Here is a 21,507-nt window from a genome sequence, read left to right on the forward strand (position 1 = left end):
AATATTAATTTACCAGAGATAACATCCTATATCTCTGCTAATGTACCGATCCAATAATTACTTTATAATTGGTACAATAACAGAAATGTCGCCTTCTAACGACTTAACTAAATTACGAAGCTATTTAAATATCTATCTAAAGCGAAATCGCAGTATTAAGATCAAAATCGGCAAAACCTACGCGTTTCTTTGTATTTCCCCAATTAGTAAACGGTTTTAAACAATTTTAAAATACGGGCAAATATACTAAAATAAACTTTTGTAATTATAATGATAAATACATTTATCATAACCCAATTGATAACAGTTTCGCTAATTATGAAATATTAATGACTATAATTGAATTTCCGTATGTTATTTCAGTAAACACAGCATCAATTGTTATAATACAATTAACCAATGTATATATTTCCATCGTTATTAAAATTTTAAGGATAAACGCGTTATTTTATTTATTTACATTACTTGTTATTTAACTGAGTATATATAGAGATCTATTACGACTAATAATTAGTGCAATCTTGAAAGGTCTAGACTCTAGATTATCAGTGACGTATACCTGATACACACAACTTAGTTTAAGGCCTGACGGTTTTACTATGTTTTCCTTCACCGTACATTGTTAATAACTATATAAAAATAAAACATTTTTTTTCTTAAAATGTTTGTTGCGTTTGGTTAGGAACTTTTAATATACCTTGTTTACTGGAATAATGTATATATAAAATTCATAATATAAAATTCTCGTGTCACAATGTACGTTCCTATACTCCACCGAAACGGCTCGACCGATTTTTTATGGATGTTCATTAAGTCTGAGAATCGGCTACTATCTTTCAAAACCCTAAATGATAAGAGTGGTCTACCCCTAATAAAATTGACAAAAAAATCCAAATACAAGTTGTATTTAGATTTTTTTGACAATTTATACATACAACCCTTAATTTTCACCCTTATTTTTTATTTGTTAAATAAATAGTTATGACGTGAACGTCTGAGGTTTATATAGAGAAACGTTCACAAAACAACCTAAAAAGTTTTCATTCCGATAAACCGAACAGTCTTTGGGGTAGCATAGCAAAATGTTCCATATTACTAAACATGTAGGCTAAGTAAAATCACATTAAGGAGAAACGAAGTTCGTGGGGGCAGCTAGTATTATATAATTTTAGTAACTCATACACAACTGTTTTACACGTACAAACAAAAGTCACCAACAGTTACTAGTTATAAAATCAATTGCAATCGTATTACATCAATAAAAAACTTACGATTTCGAAGCAAACATATCAGAAAATTGCAATAAGAGCGTGGAAACTCATTTTTCGCTGGTTTTACAAGTTCCATTGGTTGCATATAATCGAAATGCATGTGATAAGAATGTTATTGTTACTCCGCCGTACGATAAACACAAATTGTAATACTAGTTTATGTATTTTGGGATTGTATAGATTTATATTACATCCTGTTATTTAACCAATTTCTGTAGTTGCATATAGTAGATAATTTTTCGAAAAATAAGGTCATAATGAAGTTTCATTTCTTACGTCTAGTACACTTACAAATTTTTAACCATATTCTTTAGTACCACTTTACTTTGAATGTTAAAATAAAACATAAATAATAAATTGATTAATGATTTATATTTTTATTATTACTTACTGAGTATTCAATTATCAAACATTATTATAACCCAAAGTTGGACACATTATTTATACAATTAATACAATACTTTACGGTAGGTTAGTTATACAACTTCCCACTCTGCTGTTGATGACATTAGTTTAATCTCAACAATTTTATTTCCCTTCATTCACTGAGAGGAATCTCCTTCTCTATGTACTTAATTGAAATAATTTCTCTGAATGACCTCAATATTTCTTTATTTATGACACACAGTATACAGGAATGTTTCAATAATGTAGAGTGCACTGGCCCTCACACTAGGATTCCGAGTGTTGTGGGCTGCCAGTCTCTTCCTTTTCACATCTGAACAGTATTGCTTAATTAATTCTACATAATTTCATTATATCTATACTATTTTTTTACAATAAGAATGTTTTCTGCAATAATGATTCATCTTCAGTGCAAATACCACTTAAGTTAACTACAACCTTTTAAGTGTAAATTTAATTTTCCTTTTAAAGACAAATAATAATTCTCCTGTTCCGGATACACTATCCGTCACAGGGTCGGCTTTTTGCACCGTTAAATACGAACATAGATTGAAAGTCCAATGGTGCACAACCGGGAATCGAACCAAGACCTCAGGACAGAGACTCACACACTGATTAGGCTAACACTGCTTATTTAGAATAACTGGGTATATTGACAAATAGTTACACCGACAACAAGAGGATCTAATAATAATAATAATAATAAAAACTGTATTTATGACAAAATTATATATCGCTAGTACCTGTATTGTGGGTAAAAATTGTGAACATAACTTATATTGGTACGAGCGTATCTAATCAATTAAGTGGCGTCTTCGTAATTTCAATTCATTAGTCGATTGGCCTGCAACAATTGCCGCGACGTGATGATATCATTCAAATAGATTATTGTGAACGACCTTGCTACATGTATAAATCAATTGTTCAAAGAGTTATAATGTTGATTTGGTAATTAGGGATTACGCTGGATATTTTGACAAGTAATTTAGATTATTTCTTTTACTAATGTGAAACTATTTATATTTGAGTCGCCAACGGCGTTTTCGTATCCCCCACACCACAACACGAGGTTATGTGAGACCCAAGCAGGGAGCTGGGTGCACAATACCAACTCGGGTGCTCACTGCTACAGCCAGGGGCTCGAACGCTTTCACATTCTACCGGAGGAAGTCTTATGAAACCCACTCTGAGCGTTTAAAACTGAATTATTAGAGCATTACAAATTCAATAGTTTACCTAAATGCCTGTCAGTTAATTAATACATAAGCATTACATTACATCTTAGCTCTTAAATTATTACTATTTAATTTAATGAAAACGAAATATCACTTGAAATTACAATTAGACAGATAGGAAGGGAATATAATATATCAGATTCAACTTATATATATGTAATAAAATAATTTCTTCTAACAGTCTCTCTCAAGTATATACAAAGTTAGTGTTTATTTATTCCTAGACTTGACTAGACTAGAATTATAGTAATAGCTTCATTCCTTTAGTAGTCACCACGGGAAACGTTATTAGTAAAATTATATAACTGCTGAATCTGCGCAGATTAAATTATTATACATTTTTAATAGACGCATGTAAGTAGTCGAATCCTGGGATATTTTTTCTCAAATATTACAGGGTGCTAAATTATTATGATCTGCATAATAATTTAGTTATCGGTTGCATCGTTTTTATTACACCATAAGCCCATTTTATTTTCGTATGGTATATGATTTAATGCACACAAAATATTGTAAAATATATTTTAAAATAGTAAGGATGTATTTTTATTGTATATATCTTTGTTCATTCTTCTATATATAAATATAATATTACTACCTTTTGGAATGAGCAACTAGTCAATTATTAAAATTTTACTTTTTTATATACTCGTAATAAGCAGTCATAAAATAAAAAGATAGCTCGAGAAATCGTTGCAATTATCCTCAGTCTTAAAATGGAATACGATTTTGCCTATAAAATATCAATATATCTATGAATGCTTCAGCTATATATAACTTACGGTTCACAAGAGGTGAATGCACACGCCTAGTGGTCATACAAACCAGTTTCAAGTGCGAGCCTGTAAAACTCTTCTTTTTTGCTTGCGAAGTATGAGAATAAAAACCAAGTACGTAAGGTATTTTAGATAATAATTGTCGTGGTTCTATTTTGTTCCACCGTGCAACGCTGCCACTCTTTTTAAGCCCTACGACTCTTGGCATCAAATAGCATATTTCATTGATAATTTTTACAAAATAATTTTACCAAAATGCAATCAATTTTGATGATAAATGTGTATGTAGTATATATGTATATTTGTAATCTATTTTGTTTTTCATTCATCAAATACTAGAATTAGAATTTATTATGAATAAAAAATAAAAACAATACACAAGTATACAAGTCTGTACATAGAAACACCTTTATATGTATTTACATAGGTATATTAAAATTTATATTAGTACAATTGACTTATTTCGTTGATAAAAAGTTCTGAAGGCACAGAGTTGCCTAATATTTATAGAATATGGGTGATATTAGTTTTCTATTAATAGCAGGTGATCAATCTTCTGTACCTGAATCTTCGATTTTTTGTCTAAGATTTGTTAGGTTTTCTTACGACTTTCCTTGAAATCAAGTATAAATTGCTGAAAGAATGATCAATTAAAGGTGGTAATTAGGCAGCATGACATATAGGCACTATAACCACTTCTAGATATATATATATATATATACATAGATAAATATGTTTTTGCAAAAAAATGGTTTCTCGTAAATACTCAGTAAACCGCGTAAGTATTTAGAATTTTTTGTCGAAATATATTTTGCGTATAATAAATAAAATATTTTATCTCCAATATAAATCTCAAGACGTTTTAAAAATTCCACAACCTTCAATTTCCTTTGGAAAGCGAGTTTAAAAGCTGTGTTGACAGCATTCCTTCGAGACTTTTTGTTTCTTTATGACGATAAAGGCCAATAAAATATTAAGCTCTAGACAAGCGATGTCTTAGGACATTGAGTGGTCCAGTACTGACTGCAAATTCTTAATATTTTGTGGGTATTGTGATAATAATATATCGCTATTTGTTCTCCTATCAGGCTATAAATTAAGTTGTAACTTCAGCAGTTACAACTCTCTTCGAATCCCGTGCACCAGTAGTTTCTGGTCTATCCTTTTCCCCTACTCGTACGATAAAGGAAAGCATCATGGGAAAACCGGTATGCCTTATACCGAAAAAGTTCACAGCTGTCTAGCTCAAAAGGCTGTTCCCCTACCGGCCCTTTAGCAAACAACTAATGATAACGAAACATTACAGAAATCTATGGCCGAGACTAAAGATAGCGCCACTTTAAATCATAATAAACATTTAATATATTGATTTATTGACTACTTAATGTAGCTAATCAGACGTAGATATTATAACCTTTGTTTAATCTTCATCAAATTGATAACCAAGCAATTATGAAGAGATCCGTAGAAGAAGTAAAGCCACTAAACATAACAAAAAGGGGAAGAACGAATGGTGGATAGGGCAAAGATCTGATGTAGCAGCCAAAGACCGTTCCGCGAAGCGTTGGGCGCCCTCCCAGGTGGACAGATGACCGGTATCGGTGGAAGGAAGGCGTTGGATGCAAAGAGCGAGGAACCGGTTGTACTGGAAATTTAGGTCAGATGCCTATAAATAATAGTGAAGATCTAGCAGCTGAAACTAAAGCAAATTTACACGCGAAAAATATATACCAATTATAATTTATTGCCGTTCTCAGCTTCACGTATGCTTAAAATCTTAATACGAAATGTAGCTAACATGAAAAAGTGTTGGTAAATCAAGATTATTTGATCGGGTGAGTTTGCACTTCGTACCTTTGACCGTATCTTGCCCGGGGCTCCGTAGACCGTGGGAAAGTTCCAACTTCTAAGAAATGATTGTTCAGTAACAAAGTGGTACGAGAGAATTACTTGATTGAAGTGGACATCAATGGATGGCCTCGTTAGAGAAATCATGTTTATTGATGATTAATCATTTTACTGATGAATCCCCTGAGTATTGCACAGAGAAATCGAAATTAAAAACATATATTTTTTTATTTTAACCTTTTCATTATTGAGCTAAAACCATTTCCCTGTATTGAAGCGATAAATCGCTGGTTAAATTATCAAGTTTTAATAGGATTACAAATTAATAATCCGGTGTTTGGTAAGTGTTTTCAAATATCATTATTACTACCATAACCGCTTATAATGTGGTTCGCGATTAACATTATTTTTTATATAATATAATTAGCTTATTATACAGTAATAGGCCTTCCCTCAAATTCTAATACTCCCCGAGACAAACTGGGCCACAGACTAGTTCTTTGTTTAATAATTATGAAATAAATTATAGTCCTAGCGTTTATTCAAGACATGAAAGGGAGCGAGTATAAATACGTTTAAATAAGCTTCATTTTACGTAAACGGTTCAATGAATGTCTAGCAATCTCTTTCATTAGTTATTTAAATTAAAGAGCTTCTGTCTATTTAAATCTATGGTCTCTTGCTGTAATTGATACACATCACCCTTCCCTTAAAATTATACTTTCATTAAGTAATTACATGGGAATATACGAATTATCGTTATATTTATAACTGACGCTTTAGCATAAAAAACTACCATGGCATGCTTCAAAGGAAAACTTATGTTTTCCAAAATATAAACAATTATCAACAGCCAGCTCTCCTGAGATACATATCAAGAGATTTGCCGTTTTTGCCTTTACTGCATTCGTCTTTATAGCAATAAGTTGATACTTACAAAATCTACCATATTGACGTATACCTACTGATTTATTTGCTATGATAATTATATTCGTTTCAAATATACTTACAGCGCGCTAAATGTTTTTATACAGAAATCTATGTGTTACAATTCATTACAATTGGATTTATCATTCGCACTGAGTTCGCGCGCATCATAAAAAAACAAATCCACACAGGAACTATGTTCGACCAATAATTCTCGCAACATTATTTGTTTATTACTTTTGCTTATCAAGTACGCACATCTGTTAAAGTGACTGTTGTGTTAAAGGCTTAATTATACCGCCTAATCATGACACCATGTCGGTGTTAAAATTTTCTAAAAATTTCGACTGCCCGCATTTATAATCAAGAGCCTCTGTTCCGTTGTAATAGAGCATACATTCGTTTCTTTCGTAAAGGCAATTTCCCTTTTCCGATGCCCTCACATTAATCTACATCGGAAGTTTGCTCGCGATTACGAGTGGCGACGATAATAGCCGAGCAACAATGGTCATTCGTCGACCGCCTCGTTTGGTTTGTTGGCTTAATAAAGAAAATCGAAAAATGCATTTATGATGAACGACTTGTCAACATTTCCACGAATCAGTACATACAGGTTTGAGGCACATAGACCAATTCTCATTATAACGTATATAGCCGTTTTATGCTTCAATAATAATTTTGGTAAATTAGTACTTTATGTTATATATTTCGTTTTATCACTCTTATATGTTATATATTTCGTGTTAAATTTGCAAAATTAAAACAAAATTCGCGTTTTTCGAACACATATTACTCGAGCTGGCAAAACAGATTTTTATGATATTGTGTCGTATTTATCACCACCCCGAATAGCTGAATAACATTGGGAATTAAGGAAAAAATCGAACACGAAATGTTAATGGTTTTCGTAATCAAACATTACATATTTAATCAGTTAGACATATATGTATATGCGTTCACTAACACAACATCATTGATTGACGGTTCGAAGGTACCGTATGCAGTTTAATTTGTATTTACATAGTTAATAATTTTACATGAAATACCTTTATTGCATACGGAATAAATTGAGATTGATTAAAATACGGATAAATATATTATACGTAAGTTTCGATTTTAATTCTAATCACAAAATTTCAGTGAGCCTTGGCTACTAATAAAGAAATGTAAAAATTTAACACTGTATGCATCAGGAAACGTATTATCAGTGGGACTTTGTATTTCAAAATGAAACAGCATGTTATCATATCATATTTCCGATAATTTAACACTAATGATAAAACTAGAATGTTTGTTTATTTCATTTATTCAACTACAGGATCGTTAAGGCGCATTTAATATTAAACGTGAATTATGCAATAAATGCAATACGAAATCTATATATCAGAGAAGAAAGAAGAGATGTATTTTATTATTCACTGAAACATCATCAATATTGTATTCTATATTACAGTATTCTTGATTCATCCAATATTAATCACAACTGTCAATGAACGAAAAATTGTCACTCCAGCTTTTTTTACTTTTTTGTTTTACATACAAAACAATATATATATATATATATATATGTGTGTGTATAAACTTAATTATATCGTCTATATAATGATTTTATAATAAATGTTAGAAAGTATTATTATAACCAATGTTCTAAACAAGGATACTTCCGCTATTAGTACAAAATTATCATTTAAAAGTACGATAAACCAGAAATAGAATAAATATAACTCCACAATTTGTGTTATATCATAAAAATATGTTCTGCCTACCCAAAAACGCATTCAAATATTACAACAATGAATCTCAATCGAAATATATAGAACAAGGGCAATATACATATATAGTATTTTATAAACTTCTCACTCTAAATCTTGCGTCTCTAAAGGTTCGAAGACCTAAAAAATATTCTTAAAAACCTGTAGAATGTGCAATTAGACAACCATTTAAGCTTAACAGACGATAAGGGGCAGGAAACGTTGGCAATAAAAACAAATTCTAGTAAAAGTATAGCGCTCGCCGCAAATCGTCTAGTTGCAGACCGAAGGAATTAACTATTAACGATTTCAGACGAGTTTTTTTTTACGTTTTCGTCAGACTGAACTTAGAAATAGTACATGTTATGTATATTAGTATACATAATATAGTATATAATATCATAATAACCTTGTATGTATATGTAAGAGAAGAAATAAAGATTATCAGTATTAGTTCTATAGTATACATACTACATACTAGTTCTTTATTCTATGTTTACTTAATTGTACAATTTTTTTTCTTCAATCAATGATTGTTAGAAATAGACGAAAAATAGTGTCATTGAGTAAATATATTTAAATCCACAAGTCTATATATACACGTAGTATCGACCCGGCGCTGTATTAAAACAAATGAAAAAAGATTAAAAATAAGCCTACATCCACAGTTTCCCACGTCAATCGTTCCGGGTGGAAACGAAACAATTCTTGCTACGCGATAAAATACAGTGTTGCGTCGTCTCTATTGTTTTAATTAGACACTTTAATGTAGGTTTAGAATTATAACCTGGTTGCAACGTATTAAATCAATTAAGGGTTAAATCATTATAAGTGTACTCGTAGTAGAAGAATGCTATTATTGAAACATCAGTTACACCCAATTTAAAATTACAACAAGGATTTGATCTCTCTCTATTGTAAGTGTGAATTTTATGAAATCTCTAAATATTTTCAAATGCTACATTTTAACAAAGATGTCAAATGATGATGTACACGTATATTTTGCATTGATGTTTAACTTTATCCAATTCATCAGGTTCGGACCGAGTAAGTTTATTGTATTCTTGTTTCCTTGGCATTAAATTTTACCTTTATTCTCTAGTAATACGCAAATTTTACTCTAATGTGCATACGAAGCGACCTTCAACATACACGCAATTAATTAGGTATTAAATTGTTCGTAACATTAATCTCCGGTGGGAGATTAGAACGTGGGTATTTACCAACTTTGTAACTACCCACGTTTTAGGATGCATTGTATTGTATAATTAAACACAGGCTTTATATCACAAAGCATTGTACAGCTGGTATAGTCAAAACAAAACCTAGCGCCGAGTTGACATTAGAGAAATACGATCGCTATGCATAATTTTGATTGCCCCTTAAACAATGAGCGCCAAAATTAAGCACCATACTTCAAATTAATCTGACGCAAACTTGGGCTATTAAACATCGAATCATAATAAAGCTGTGTGCAAAATTGTGAAGGTAAGTTAAATTTTAAAGCGATATTACGTTCTAAATTTGTACTAAATTTAAATTTCTAATTAAATCTCCTTGTCAATAATATTAATAGCGGCGATTAAAAATTAAATTGCGAAAGAGTTACAATCGTATATTTCAAGAACTCAAATGAAGAAAAATTAACTACCCATAGTAATAGTATTTCATATTGACTGATTACTAAATTAAAACTACTAAATACTGTAGTCACAGTACTACCTTGGAACAAAGTTTTTCTACAGTCGCGGTCGAAGCAAGATTGGTAAAACATTACCCTTGAGCATTATAAAATATATCTTAACACAAAGAAATAGAGACGGCATTACCATTTAAAAATCACGAATTATTTATTTTTATTAACTGGTCATCCTATTTTTTTCAATTGGAAATTTGACATCTTCACATAAGTTTTGGAATACAATTCAAATAATTGAATGCTCATACTAGAATACTCTGTAATGTATTTCAAAACTATATATGAGTCTAAGTTTTGACATCTGTCACCTGACGTCAAACCTAACTTGGTTGACAATTTACCGGGCATTTGCACTTCCTAATAGCTTTCAACACTAAGAGACCCAACATGGAAAGTAACAACTTTGGAAACTATTTTCAACTTGCTGCATCACTTCCTCGAAAATAAATTTAAATTCCCTGTCATCATTATTCGTCGGAAATGTTATGAGAAATCCTTACTAAATTTTCATCTTTAAAGTTTTAAACCCACCAATTTCTATTTTAAACATTTTTAATGTTTGTTTTCCGTCGATGCCACCAAAGAACAAGCTGAGGTGGACCTGCTGCGCCTGAAAGCCAGTAGTCGGGAAGTGTATAGGCTCAGAATACTATGCGAAGGCAAAAACACATTTTGGGTAACAGAGCCAGCCGATTGCGTGTGTCACCCACACGACAAACATATATAATAAGGACTCTACCACTAAGTTTCACTTCCCCTAGATCCACACTAACAATGCAAAAAACTAGTTTTGTATCGCATAGCCCGGACTTCCTACGACCAATGTTTAATACTTCAGAATTAATAATATCCATAGCGCTAAATCTTCTCCGTCGGAGCACATACATATTCTCACTTTTGCACCAACACTACACATACACAAGACATTATTCAAGATTACACCGTCGTCTAACTTACGTCTAAAACTAACCTTATTTATGTTTAAGTCATTTAAAAATAATAATTTCCTCCGGTTAAATCGCATTAACCACACATTAATTTACATTCTATATATACACCATAGTCACGGGTTGTCAATGCTCACTGTGAAGGCTCTATGTTAGTTTAATAGATAAAAATAAATAAGTGTAAGTTATATACATATAATATGTAAATCAGGTAAACGTGTATTTTATTTTAATCATATTATAAAAAGTCTGACAAAGTATTTTGTTGTGACATTACAAATTTAGAAATTGATATTTATATATTACTTTAAATTTCACCTTTTACCAAATATCTGAATACAAAAATAACATTAAAAATATCCCTACCGATTCTTTATTAACGGTGTTAGATTAATTAAAACAAAACATACTAATTAAATATTGTTTTTCCACGTCAATACTGCATTCACTTAAGCATATAAAAAGGTGTTTCCGATGACGAATCGGTGGCCTTTGAGTTCATTATGTACTCTTACTATCTACCGTATTATGTACCAACATAAATAAATCCCAACAAGAATAACAAAGTATCATCATTCTTTTAAGTTGTTATAACCAGTCTGAAAAATATTTAAATATTTGTATAACGATATAAAATAATTTACATCATAATCTTATATAGACTGCAAAACATACTAGCTTCTTTGCATGAATAATTAATTAATGTATGGAAAATACCTGACAAATGTATGAGCATTAAAAAAAGAAGGTAAATTGGAACTGCATTCGTTTACTATGAATTTGTTTGAAAGGTATTAATAAAGAATCTATCCAAAAACTTTAAGGATAAAACGCAACAAAAACTCAATAAAACTAGTCAGTAATGTATAAATTATGTTCATGTTAACGTAAATTCTAATGAGTTTGATATAAATCTATAGATATAAAATACATCAACACAATCTGTACTATCTAATCAAAACATTTGGATTACGATCGGTGTATAAATTCGTATTTATGGAATTTCTTAATTCACCGTTACATAAGGGTCAATAAACTAAGGTTAGGAATAAATCAGCCGATCATAATCCTTCAAGTTCAACTTCATAAGGACCGGACAAGTGACATTCCGTGTGCAATCATTATTATTCGCAATGTACTGACCTTGAATAAAATGCCGATGGACACAATCCAGAAGGTTTTAAAACCTATTGTTTTAAACACATGACACTATGAATTCACTTAAATTCGAAAGCTCGCGTACTTGATGAATACGTTCGCAGCGTACGTGTAAACGTAACGGCGCGCCGAGTACGACTGGCAGAGCCCGCAGAGCGATGATTCAAAGATACACCCGATTCTCGAGGTACGGAGGACGGCTGTCTTATTACCTTTCTAGTGACAATCACAATCGCTAATTGTACAATTTCTGAGGCATTACGGCATTGCATTCCACAGATGCCAAACCATTTTTTTTTTATTTAATCACGCGTCGATCACAATTTTATCCTGTTTTCGAAATCGCATTTGAGTCTCCCTTCACTAAGAGCTCAATTGTGTTAAGATAGTCTGTGGTGTGATCGCCTTGGTTTTATTTCGAAATAACCCTATCGAGGATGATAAGGTCGTTGGCGATTGGAGGAACGGGATGCGCACGGCTTCCGTTCGACTCATTTGATTATTTTCGTACTAGAACTTAAGTAATTGCCACCGCGATGTTATTACACGTTAAGCACTTCTGAATTTCGTAATTACGTTTCATATTGACGAAAATAGATTATATTTTATAACATTCTACATATCAATCCATATAAAATATTGAATTCTTTTTAAGAACTAAATTTTTATACTAAATATTGTATATTGGTAGGTGCTGTTTGCACTCAGTAGTATTGTACTTTTTTACCATTAATTTCTAAGCAAATTTCCGGTTGTTGTCTCTTGAGAACTGCTCTTAGCAGTAAAACCGTTCCTGTATATACTATATTTGTTACAAAGAAATATATTAAACATGTTTTTGCTATATCAGACATGATGTTTAACTTTAAAAATTTCATACAAATGGGTTTTATATTTCAATGTTGTTCTTTACTCAGATGTTTTATTAATAAAATAATTCGGCAATAATGATGGTGGCACTTGAATACACAAATTGAATAAGCAACACAAAATGCATTAAATTTCAATGCAAGAATTCAATTGGCTCTTACATACAGCCTTAAACGGTTTGACTAAACAACATTTTAAATTTTGTTTGTAATACTTTCTTCCTATTGCACTTATGCATACATTTGTTATCTATAGGTCAATTAGGTTCATTAACGCTTCTCACACACAGAGAATCACATGACACTCGATTATTTGTTTAGGAGTTATACCATCTGTATTTTTACCCACTACTGTCCAACCAAACTTAAGAACTCTTATATATCTTTTAATTGTTAAAGAAGATAGCAATAAGTACTTTCATTACGGTGCAAACGAATGAGAAGATGACAAAGTATAATAAAAATTTAATCAAACCTTTTCATCCTAAACAACTATAACAATATATATTAAACAAGGTGTACAGACATAATATACACCGCTGAAGCTAGAGGTAACCTCTAGGAAAAAGAAATATAGGAAGACAACCAAAGCGATGGGATGACGACATTGTTAAGCTTTCTGGGGATAAATGGATATAGGAAGCAAAGAACAAATCCAAATGGAAAGGGAGAAGAAAGGTTCGAGGAGGAGTCCTGAACCTTCCTTCCTCACCCAAAAAGGGTTAATATTGCAGAATACAAAATAATGGAAATAACAATAACTAACGCAGATTTAGAGTAAAATAACAAAACTACCACGCATTTGATAGTTATAGTGGCTTTTTTATATCATAAAATAAATGTTTAAGATAAAGGTCGTGCATTAAATTATAAATAATTTTAATTAAATATAAAACATAAAATCCTAATTAAATAAATGGTGTAAAGTACTGGAGAGTGTCTCCGTGTGGCTTTACCCTCAGGGCGTAACTCCAACGATTTGGGAAATAGCCGCGCTTATAAAACTAAGAAAACCTAAGTGAGCAAAATGTACATCCTTGGCTTGTTTATACAATATAATAACAGCAGTAATTTATATATTATAGATATATATTTATGTTTAATTATAAAACCATTTTTCTTTGACCTAAATTCACAGAAATAAATTTCGTTACAAGCTTTAAGCTAAATCTGTATTTATGTTAAACAATTACAAAATACAAATATAGATCTGTCTCACGCTGACCACAACTGCAGGTCGTCGAGTTATGTAAATAAAAATTCGTTTGTTAAACATATAATAATAATAATATAGCTGTTTATACAGATCGACATATGTTCATACATAAACAAATATCATTATATTAAATTGGATATTAGAAGGTAGAAAAAATCTATTCTAAAATTTGGTTCTTGCTTGATTTCTGCAGATCAGTTTGCCAGTCCGAAAAGGTTGGAGGGGCAACCTTTTCCATTCATATATTTAACGTGCTACTCTGTTCAACACCACTCCTGCCACTTGTCTGATGTCGTCTTCCCATCTGTTTTTGGTCTTCCTCTACTCCTTTTGCCTTCCCTAGGGTAATTTTAATCCATTCCTCCATATCTATTTGTCTTTTCCTTTTGTCTTTGTTAAACATATACAACTCAGTAAATAAAATTTGATTCAAATAAATATATGTATATATGTTAACTACATTCAAGGTATATTTCAAGCATAAGACAGCTGATGCCTTATCACTTATCTACATCAACGTATTTGTATTGAACAAACAACTACAATGTGTTTTCCATTCTGAACTATATACAATTAATAACCTCGAGGGCCTTAATAAACTGTATTTAGGCAACAAAAGCTTTCATCAATGAAACACACTCACTCCATAATATTGCAATCAATCGTTACCAGTCTAACAGCAGTTTCGAGAAAAAACTCATTAAATTATATATATTTATGTATTCTATATATTAATAAATAAAATTAATAAAAAATTATAAATCTCATTATTTATTTAAACGAAAAAGCAATTATTACATTATTGTGCAAAACGAAAATAGAAAAGTTTCGATAATAATTTTCTAGATTGATATTGGACAACCGTATTTCAATTCTCATCGGAGGCAGAATACGAAATTCCACCCGCATCACCTCAAGTTCCATCGATCCGCAACAGAGCATTTCTTGAGGCAATTCCTGCCACCATTATTTGGAACCAGCTACCTACTGAAGTATGTCCGAACCAATTAGATTTAGGGCCTGTCAACAAAAGAGCATACCAATTCCAAAGCTGGCAATGAACTTGCGAATGTATCTACAGTCGGTGGTATCACTTTCAGCCACTACCCGTTTTCTCAAAAAAAAGACACGACGCATCTTTAGGTAAATCCATCACAGCAAACAAAACACCATCCTCTAAAATTATTACGAAATTTGTCTATACAATAAAGCAAGAATTAAAAAAAGTGTGTGCGTACAAAGTACACAATATGTCAGAAGTGAAACTTCTTCGTAAATTAATTATAAGGTTAAATTCCCAATAGATGACCATGTACTGGTATATGATCACTAATAATATAAAGGATTAAATAATCTGCGTTTACTGCCCAAGACGCGACAGAATTTCTATCTAAAGTTCTCATATGTAACTACTAAACGAATGCATCAACCAATAGCGTGTATTTTTTCTCAATCTCCCTTTCTCACTTTCTCTCGATCGGTTTCAATCGCTCTCTCCCTTTCTTAGATAAAAACGCTGCACATCTTCGTGACATTCCGAAAATTTACCCACATGCGCCTCATGCGAAGTTTCATTTTAAAATCTATAAGGCTTTGGCATTGGACATTAAATTTAGACACAACGATTGGTCCATTACTATCTTTTCATACTCAAACAAACCTAGGTACACGTAAACTGCACTAGCAAGATTAAATATTATTCATGAAATATAAATATACAAGTAACGCGAAATAGCGAAACGAAACAAAACAATTTACGTCAAGTTCCAAAAGAGGGCGGTAAACAATAAAAGTTGGCGAAGAAATAGGCGCTTATACGAAAGGGGTCTAGAGTAATGAATAATATTGATAAATTATTCAGAACGCAATCGCATTACATTCTCTTGCCTACATTTTATTACACTAAAGTTTCATTTTCGCGGAAGTTCCTTTATTACTTCAAACGTCACCGGAATTAATTGTCAAGTATTAGAACGGGTGACTTATTAATTTTAATTAATTTCTCTGTATATTTGCCACTTGTTTTTGAGCTTGTCACAAAATAGAAATATATTTAAAAACTATATACAAATTGTTAACTGTGAATTTAGTTATTACATTATATTAATGTTGTATCTCTCTCTGTACTAGTTCCCAATTATGTAATTGGGATTGGTATTGGGATTTATTTGGATTAATTACAATATTAACATATTTTAGCTGTTTAAGAATACGGCACTACAACCTTTTTAGGTTTGGGCTTCAGATTTCTGTATCCATTTCATGCTCATTTAATCTAATAGGCAATACAGACTCCTGTGCCTGACATACGGCATCGACTTTTTGGGTTTTTTGACAAGCCGGTTACTTCACGATGTTTTCCTTCACCGTTGGAGCGAATGCTACATGCGCAAATAGAAAAAAAAGTCCATTGGTGCACCGCCGAGGTTCGAACATGAAGTATGTTCAGGGATGAGAGTCTCACGTTGAAGCCACTAGACTAACGCTGCAGTTTTTTTATAAAACTTAATATAAAATCCTGATGTTTAGCCACCTTTATTTATTTTAGTGACACGAGAGAGATACAGACAAAACACTCAGTAACATATTAAGGTTTGTCATACTCACGAATATAGTAGCATATCACAATCAAATATCAAAACCTCTTTTTATTGATGGGAAATAAACCCCGGCAACAATCGAAGGTGGGAACTTCACAGTGGAGTACGTGCGTAATCGCGGGTTCTATGCCTTTTTTGCATTAAGGGGCGTTGTCTAGGTTACATTTAGAATACTCACCGCGTTCTCTTTACGCCTGCATGCTCTACCACGATATGTGCAAAAAGCTGTTACACCATAGCTATTAAAGCATTTAATCACCTTCCTAGAGGATCACTGACGTGCAATTCTTTCAAATTTTTGGCGGCAAATTGTTTTTGTAGCGTGAGCGAATATCTTGATTATAAGTTTGACACAGATTTTAAATACCTAACTTTACTTGCCTATTAGTTTGTATTATATATAACATTACAAAATTAGATGACATTTGCATGGCTATTTATATGTGGCGGATTGTGCGGATTTTTGTAATTTATGTTAAATCAAATCAAATCAAAATCAAAATATCTTTATTTATTTAGGTAAACATGTACACTTATGAACGTCAAGAAAAACTTACTGTTACGACTTGTATCACTATTCCAGCAAACAAACGATTGGATTTTTACAACGCCCTCAAAGAACGCCGCTGTCAGCTAGTACCATGGCTTTCACTATGACGGAAAGCTACGGATCCAATCCGAAGGTGGCGTTTACGGGCTCCACGCCAAAACTAAATCCACCCACTAGCACCATTAGGATTGTTTTTGACATACCCATAAAACCTGACACGAATCACGAAACTCTAGGGATTTTTGCAATCGTGAAAAAATAAAATAATCTCATTATTTTCCAATTTCCTTGTACAGTTCTTAGCTTACGCGTATAATTCAATTCAAATCAAATCGTACAAAGGGAGAAGATCAAAACCAATTATGTTTGTAAAAAGAAGTCGGTCCGAATTGACTTTTCTATTTATACAAAAATTCTATTCTCTAAACGCCCGACCCGGCTTTGTATCGGCTTATCGGCCTTGTTGCTAAAGCAATAGTGGTTATATCTATAAAATGTAGTGATTTTTTTTAGCCGTGACTACCGTTAACTTTTTAATATTCCAAATAATATTTAATAATTATTCTAACTCACACCAACATCGCATATCCAGTTCTGCAGCAGAACTGATTATATTTGTTGACAGGTCTGGTAAGGCTAATAGACGAATGTCAATTTTTTTTATATACCTACTAAAGTTAATTCAAAGAAACTTGGTGTATTTTTGAGTTTTAATTTAAACTCTTATTTAATTTCCTCTAATTAAAAAATATCCTAGAAAAAGTCTAATGATTATAATTATTAAATAATTAATAATTATAATCATTACACTTTCAGTTTCAGCTGCCGTTAAAACTAACCGCGCGCCCGCTGGTTGAGAGTAATTAGGTAGTGTTTTTAGTATGTAATACTTAAGCTTGAGTCTTCCTAGTTTTAATTTTTTTATCGGTTATGTTAAATTCTTGTTAATTTAGAGTCACCTGTTAGGAAATGATTATGTTTTCTTTAAATAAATATATTGTTTTACATCTAACGCGTATTAAACAATTTACGTCATCGTGTAATTAAAATTAATCATTCTCTAAGTCTTCAAATAGGTCAGAGACTAGTAAATAGATAATTAGTGTAGCAAACACACAGCAGTGTATTTGACAGCGGTGTTTGGGAGAGTATCTTCACCATACAAATTTAAAACTAAACAACTTTCAACCCCGACATGGGTATACCAGCAATTAGCCAACTCCATGGCAGGCCTTCCACCTGTACAGTGAACTGACAACAATTACACTTCAGCTTAGTGCCACTTAGATTTAAACAATTTTTACGGGATTTTGTCTGTATTGTCCTTAGTTCATTTCATTTTGCCAATAAATAAAACAAAACATTGTTTAACGATAGGCTTATTTGGTTTAGCCCTTGATTATTAACAATAGTATGCAAGACTGAGTTCTAACGCTATTGTGCCAGTTGACCTGTGAGTAACATAAGCAAAACGTCGATATATTTGGGATATGATTTATATATTAATACAAATTTTAAATTATGTTAACGAATCACATTTCAAAAATAGGTTTCAGCTATATAAATACGAATAAAACAAAAGAGTCGTTTAAGAATGTTATAAAAATTGATCAGATTATTCATTTTGTTAATGATTTACAGAACAACAAATTAAAGAATAGTGTGCTTTTTGCTTTTTGTATCCCGAAAAAAAACAGTTCTGCATTTAATGAAGAACTGTTTGAGAATAAAGTTGAATACTGCTTTGAAAATTAAGATATAAGGTGTTTCAGATTTCTGTTTTATTTATTTAATAATTTAATCACGTCAAATAATACTTAAGTTAAGATTCAGAGTCGACACTGAAGCGTGAGCACGACTATGTATTTAAAGAAAACACTTTTTTACCGGATTGAAGCTATGTATTACTAAAAACTTATAATTATTTAACATAAGTTTAAATTTTTCTGACGTTTCGCGTGCTTTACAGCGTGCGTGGTCACGGTGACTGAAGACAAAAGGTGAATGTCAAACGTATCGCAACTGTAGAAAAAGTTATAGTATCTGTATTTATTTCCCCAGAGTTGATATCGACTAAAAGATGAAGGGGTTTTCTAGAAATTGCTCACGCTGTTCTCAATTTTCGCGAATAGCTTCAATCCGGTAAAAAAGTATTTTCTTTGAATGTGTAAAAGTTATGTTAATAAAAGTCAATACACGACTATGTATGTAATTCAATATGTTTTATTCTTAGACTATAATAACACAATTAAATATTTTTAACGTATAGTAAATTCTAAAAATATAACGAAACTTAATTATTTTAAACCAAGTCATAGTACGTTAGCAGATAGTGATCTTAATGACTTCAAAAATTAGAAACGGACTACAATTACATGTCTAATTGCAATTTGATTTGTTACATTTAATTTGTACAAGTAATGTGTAAAGTATGGGTAATTAATGATTATTTTTAAAGGTATCAGACTTGCAAAGCCCATGGGAAAACGAATACATACAAGACTAGGTTTCTAAGAAAAATATTGTCTCGAATAAATCATATTGGATGTGAAATATGTTGGCAGGATATATTACATTATATTTGTATATATTTTTTAACTTATGATATATGTATGTTTGTTGAGTAACTAAATATAATAGTTAACTTAGTCAAACAAGGAACCTGCTTCATTCATACGTTCCCTTGCATCACACATATGTAATAAAATTACTTGTATCTCTGGTAAACTACAATTCTATAGATTTATCTGAGGCAAACTTTAATTACTCTAACCTTTGGTCCAATTAAAAAAAAAACAATTAAATATTACACTAAAATTCAAAGCAATATTTTAATACGTTTCGTTTGTCTTTAATCTTAAAATTTATTTTATAGTTTAACATACATAAAAGGCCCACAGATGTGTAATAAACAAATCGAAGCTAAGTGTGAACATGTTTGATAAAATTACTTTTAACACATAATTTTTTGGTTACGTTTTATAAGATTATAATTCTGTCTCCAAACGGATATAGGTCGCTCGGAAAACTTTAATATTTTTTTGTGGTTTTTGCCACTTTTCTTCTCTTTTCTTCTCTTAAACAGGACCATATACTTATATCTTATTACGATTGCGATGTAATGTTGATTTAAAGTATTATTATGACATTTCTGTTATTTTTGAGAAATAAGTCTTTTAACCTACTATGCAATACTCTCTAATCTTAATATATATATAAATTACGTGTCACGTTGTTTGTCCGCTATGGACTAAACTGCCGAATCGATATCAATCAAATTTGCGCACCGTGTGCAGTTTGATCTAACTTAAAAGAAAGGATAGCTTACATCTCAATTTATACTCGCAATATTATTTTATTGCTAATATTTGTTTATAATTTGATACAAATCTAACAGATGGCGCTGTGTTAAAAGTACCAACGTCTCACATAAGCTATCTACCTTTCACATAAGTTCTCCTACCGTTTCCCTTGAATAGTTTACTACTATATAATATAACAAAAACCTTAATGAATTAATATTCTATATTTTAATGTCTACATAATATTTCTCAAACAAATTCCGCCAACGTTCCTTATTCAAAATAAATGCGTTAGTATTTGGTTAAAATAAGTGATTTTTAAAAGGCCTAAAAACTATAAGCCCTTCTTAAAAAATATACTGATAAGAGCCCCGGGTTAAAAGTACACTTAAAACCGCTGCAGTGCGCGGGCATTTCTCGTTATAAAGGCTGTATACCCTTTAACCGCAGCCTCACGACCTCTCGCAAATAACACCCATTAGTATTTCATTTAGTTCAGTGTGTAACGCCTTTGCGTTCACAGCATAAAAAATGAGCGGTTTTACTGGTAATGGCTTGGATCTGAGTCAAACTTTTATTTTTAAATTGAAAAATATATACTGGAGCGTGTCTCAATGTATGCGTTATTTGATGACGTATTATACAATTCTGCGTTTGATTCATCGACTAATTAAGTATGAAACCTGTAATAATAACCGAAACATTTATTGCTTCACCAATAATTAAACCCCATATTCTACATATGATTATTGAGCCATGCGGTAAAGTATGCTGCGATCATTATCTGTGGTTAATTTCCTCCAAAACGGCTTACCCGATTCTCATGAAATTTTGTGTGCTTATTGGGTATATCTGAAAATCGAACAAAATCTATTTTTAATCCCCATAAATGTTAGGGTAGTCCACCCTTAAATATTTATTTTTAATTTTTAGATTTATTTTTATTTTTTTAT

General features: G+C 31.5%; 1 protein-coding gene across 7 annotated transcripts in view; it reads right to left on the bottom strand.

Moving 5' to 3' along the window:
• The window catches only part of LOC110999218 (putative polypeptide N-acetylgalactosaminyltransferase 9), a 141,734-nt gene that overhangs the window by 97,194 nt on the left and 23,033 nt on the right, over positions 1-21,507 (bottom strand). For 5 of the 7 annotated variants that reach the window (XM_022268167.2, XM_022268170.2, XM_022268165.2 and 2 more), the window contains exon 1: positions 12,003-12,168. The exons of 1 other annotated variant lie outside the window; for it this stretch is intronic. The gene's annotated coding sequence lies outside the window, so the exon portion shown is untranslated. Of the gene's footprint in view, positions 1-12,002; positions 12,170-21,507 lie in introns of those variants that run through there. One more of the 7 variants, XM_022268169.2, reaches the window with a different exon arrangement.

This window comes from Pieris rapae, chromosome 14, assembly GCF_905147795.1.
Source record: "Pieris rapae chromosome 14, ilPieRapa1.1, whole genome shotgun sequence".
NCBI classification, from domain to species: Eukaryota; Metazoa; Arthropoda; class Insecta; order Lepidoptera; family Pieridae; genus Pieris; species Pieris rapae.